Source organism: Dermacentor andersoni, chromosome 2 (genome assembly GCF_023375885.2).
Source record: "Dermacentor andersoni chromosome 2, qqDerAnde1_hic_scaffold, whole genome shotgun sequence".
Taxonomy (NCBI): domain Eukaryota; kingdom Metazoa; phylum Arthropoda; class Arachnida; order Ixodida; family Ixodidae; genus Dermacentor; species Dermacentor andersoni.
The window spans coordinates 15804584-15809218 of NC_092815.1; the positions used below are offsets into that span (position 1 = coordinate 15804584).

Consider the following 4635-nt stretch of genomic DNA (forward strand, 5'->3'; position numbering starts at 1 on the left):
ACAGACAAATCGAACTCGTTGGAAGCAACATAAGTTAATTGGGTTTGATATTAAATAATTTCACACCAGAACTTCAACAATCAAGGACGTGTTATTGTTTTCCATACGGGGCGCGCACACGACGCCTGGAAGCCATTCTATGCAGCAGCAGGAGCGAAACGCCGGCGTTGCACAGCGGTGTCAGAGAGCCACCGCGCTGCGATCACTTCGGAGACATAATCCACATTTGTCGGACATCTCATTCTGTGCTGGAAACACTGGGAGGCAGGAAGTTTGAAAAAAACGGCCACTGCCGCCCGCAATGTCTCCAATGTCTCGGTCGTGGGCTGGTCGTGGGTTCGTTATGCCAGTTGTGCGTCATTCTAAGCCGTTCTGTACATTCATACTGCATATTAATTGGAGTCATTTAGCTGTGCTGATGCTGTTTGCCGTGTGTTTTGCATCAGTGCTTCGTGACATCGGCTGTGTTGCGTGTTTTCGCCGACGGCTTACTACCACAATGGCGGGATCTACGTTCGCCGCCTTCGTGTCTCGGTGCGTCTTTGTACGTCGCACGTTCGGATAACACTTTTTCCGGTAAGTGAAATACATTGCACTTCGTTTTTCGTCAACAATGTGAATATTTTTAGGTGTTACCCGCGACAGTTCTTGATATATGGGCTCTTCTGCCCTGCGAGTTTTCGTCATTACTTTTATACGAGGGTTCTGCTTGTGTTCAGCCGTTCAGCACTACCGCGCTCCACGACTTCGGCAACACCAGTCAGAACTTTGCCCTGCTTGTTAGTCTTTGTTGTTAACGTAGCACGAACCAACCGAAAGGGGTGCATTCGAAGACGGCGCGCTGGCTGTAATGCTGAACCAGACTGAACTCGCCCTATTTTGTGTCCTTTTGTTCTTGCGTGTGCGCGCGTGTGTGTCAGTGACTATGCAGTTTGTAGCGTTCCCACTTTATAGCAAAACAAAAATATAACTGCAATGTTTACTTCATCTATACAATTCCAAATTAAATCGTCTGTTGATGTACAAATTTCACTTGTGTTTTGTTCTAAATAAGGAGCAAAACCTTTAACCTAGTAGGTGCTTCATCTGGGAGTGAAAACACGACAGCTTGGCATTTTTTTGAATGACTGTGACTGGGTCACCTTAGTTGTAATTGCAAATCTGCCTTTCAACTGACTTGATGCTATCTTATTTTGTTCCTTTCACTCTATAGACGGCTGGACATCCTTCTTGTACCTTGGCGCTAGCTGGATGACAGGACCTCATCATGATCAGTGTAAGCCAATGTACTGTACCCTCTCTGGTACTCCCAGTGCTCTTTATATGGGTTAAGGCCAGGGAGTGCTTCGTGGTAAAATAGCTAGTTGGTGTCTCACAAACGGGAATTTTTTTGCACTGGTCCATTATAAGCTGCCACTATTATAACCAATTTCTCAGTGCCAGTGTACATACACAGTTCTACTAATAATTAGTTTCCCTAAGCCTTACAAAATGTACCTGTAGGTAGTCATTGCTATGTCAGAACTCAAAAATTAACTCTGCTGTGTCATACAAGTATACCATACATGAGTAAAAATTTGCTACAACAGTGTACATTACACCTTGCTTCCCTAGTGCACAAATGTATTCAAGCCAGAATTTGATTAGTTTGGTATACTAAATGTTTCCTGTGTGATTTAGTTTCTTTACAGGAATTTACTGTACAGCATCAGCAAGCAGTCTAATTTAAGATTTATGTGTGCTGTAAAAGGTGTGCTTTGCCGCTAGAATTGATAAAACATGGGCCGAGGCTTCCATACAAGGACAAACTTCAATTTCGCTCTACCACCATCAGCACTTGGCTGGTGCTTGCAAAATGAATCACATCAGGTAACTTGTACCAGACTGTTTTTTAACCTTATTGTGAGATCACAAAGTGATGTGTGGAAGCGCCTGCGTCTCAGATGTAGATTGCGCTGCAACATATGTGCGTGTAGAACAGGCATGGTGCTCAGGGTTCCAGCAGTTTGCAGAGGTGCTTTTAAAATTTTGTCATAACTGCAATTTTACCTGTGCTGTTTTTTATCACCTATTTCAATAATATCATTGGAGGCGTTATCAGAATTTAGCAATCTATTTGCCCTAGCCCATTAGCCTGCCACATTTGCCTTTTCACTAGGTGGGAAATTATTCAGCATGGACCATTACTTGAATACACCTTTTTGTGTGCAGTGGCTTCTCAATTGCGAGTCAACATAGATTCTCAGAATTACCTGAGGCTATGGATGCACTGATGAATTTGCTACCTATATGAATCACTTTGCACTTTCTTGCGCAAACAGCATGTTAACACTTCCAAGACAGTGGGCAATGTTATCGTTTGATCACATCATGAGATACTTTCAATTTTGTGTGACGCATCCACCAAGGTGTTGCATCATTTGTGTGAGGTATTGCCCTAAACCAATTAGGGTCACATGAAAATTAATCAACAAAAGTGATTGATCCAGCTAGGAGTGTTGCTTTGGAACACTACTTTATCACCAGTCCTCCTTTGCATGCTACCTGCTTACTCTGTACTGTGTCATGTTTAGGTTTGAAAAGAAGGCAACAGCTAGGCAGTGCAAAATGTCAAACTTGCTTTTAGTTTAACAATATACAATGCTATTTAACTTTTTAATTAAGTTAGTACATAATTTACCTGCAGAGTGAATTACTGTTTTAAACTGATTATATTTTGCAGGAAGCTTCTCAGACTTGTTTGACAGGTTGATAAGTGGCTTTTTAGCCACAAAACACCATATAATAATTTAAAGGCTGACTCTGCTATGCAACTTAATGACTACATGGCAGGAACAAGGTCTCCGAGTTGTGGCGCTGGCTAACACTCCCAGGGTTCTACTAGAACACATAAATACCCAAGAAAGTGGATGGGAAGACGACGCCGCTGTAGCTCAATTGGTAGAGCATAGCACGCGAAATGCGAAGGTTCTGGGTTCGGTTACCACCTGCTGCAAGGTGTTCTTTCATCCACTTTAATTTCCATTAATTTATCGTTTCTTTATTTCATTTATTAAGCACAAGTAATTTCCCCTATGTTGTCCTTGGTGTCAGTGTTTGTTGGCTTCTTATGATAGGAAATATACTAGTCATTTTAACATCATCGCATACATACCTTAAGATACCCATAATTTAAGAGAAAGGAGTGCTTAAATTTTTTTTTAATGTGAGCAAACTTCTTTTTTTTTTTTTTTTAAATGCGAGGATAAATGCCTCAGGGCATACAAGGGTATGTGATGGGGGTGAATAAGGATGATTAAATGAATGAAAAAAAATTTGCTGACTTAATGCAAACTTCTTACTTAGCACATATTACTAATTGAAGTTCCAATTTCAATATTCCCATTTCCTCCCTCGCCTTCTTTTTCCTCTTCTGTGCAGGTATTGCTTGCCTATGTCTACAAGAACAGTCACGCGTGGCCTGTGACAGCAAGCTTTTGTGGGCAGCAAGTGCTTTCCTACGAAGGCTGGCCTACTCTGGCAGCGGCGGCAATCATCTTCAAGATTTGTCCATAATCACCTTTGCTGCTATTTGTCACTCTTGTTGATTACACTTTCTGCGTCTTTTCTAATTTATTAGGTAATAAAGTATGAGTATGTGACATGGTGTGAAGTTGATGTCTTGCTGCATTTTCGCTTGCAATCATCTTTTATGCATGAAGAGCTCATCGTACAGTTTATGAAAAAAAATAACAGCATATTATGATTTATCTTTCAGTTCTGGTAACATGCAACGTACAAGGAATTTACTAATGGATGATATGCTGAAGAACTGGCCATTATTTCTGCGTGATGTTGTGCAAGCATGTGGCGTTACTTACAAGAGGCACCCACAAAGTAAGTTACAATTTACTTTTAAATGAAGCATGGACATCAGAAAAAATATATTTATATTGCTAGTTAGAGTGGTTCGCAGAGTGTTTTTCCAGATGTGTACTATCCTTTATTTCTTAACTCATTGCAGCACAGTGTTCTGTTTCGTGTACTGGTGTAATGCTATTGTGCCCCTTGTAGCTGAAACCAGGATGTAATTTTTGCCTGAACTGCAGCATCACTGACAATTTTTCTTTGCTAGAAGCTATTTCAATTTGGTGGAGACCCAGCAGGGCGAAGTTTTGTCAATAATGACGTGTTTTATGCAGAGATGATTTGTTTAGGTCAATGGGTGAACATTGTAATGATATCATCATACAATACAGATCTTGTTTTATTTGCTAAATAATTCTGACAGGCGGCATTCAATTGATTGGTCTAATTAAAAAGCACTAATTGACCAATGAGGTCGTATAACACTATTCCCATGGTTCACATCTGGAAAAACTACCTGTGCATCACTCTATCCGACAATATAAACTTCTTTTTCTTCTGACGTCCATGCCTCGTTTAATATAAATTGTAACTGTGGGCAAGCGTCGTGTTACTGTAACAGCTGCCGCAAAAATTTGAGGGAATGTCTAATAAAAGTCTTCAGTTGTTCTTGTCAAGCTGTCCATTAGCCAACTTTTAGCGTAACGTTAGCAGGGCTTACTGAAGTACTTCTAGACGTCCATGGCTACAAAATGTCTTGATCAAGACAGCTACTAGGCTTTTGAATTA

At 40.8% G+C, this 4635-nt stretch overlaps 1 long non-coding RNA gene across 1 annotated transcript; it reads left to right on the plus strand.

The window, feature by feature from the left end:
- The first annotated feature begins 333 nt into the window (after positions 1-333).
- On the plus strand, positions 334-3641 carry LOC140215903 (uncharacterized). Its single transcript, XR_011892497.1, has 3 exons — positions 334-576; positions 1214-1276; positions 3421-3641. It is a non-coding gene; the product is annotated as an uncharacterized lncRNA (long non-coding RNA).
- Positions 3642-4635: the final 994 nt, after the last annotated feature.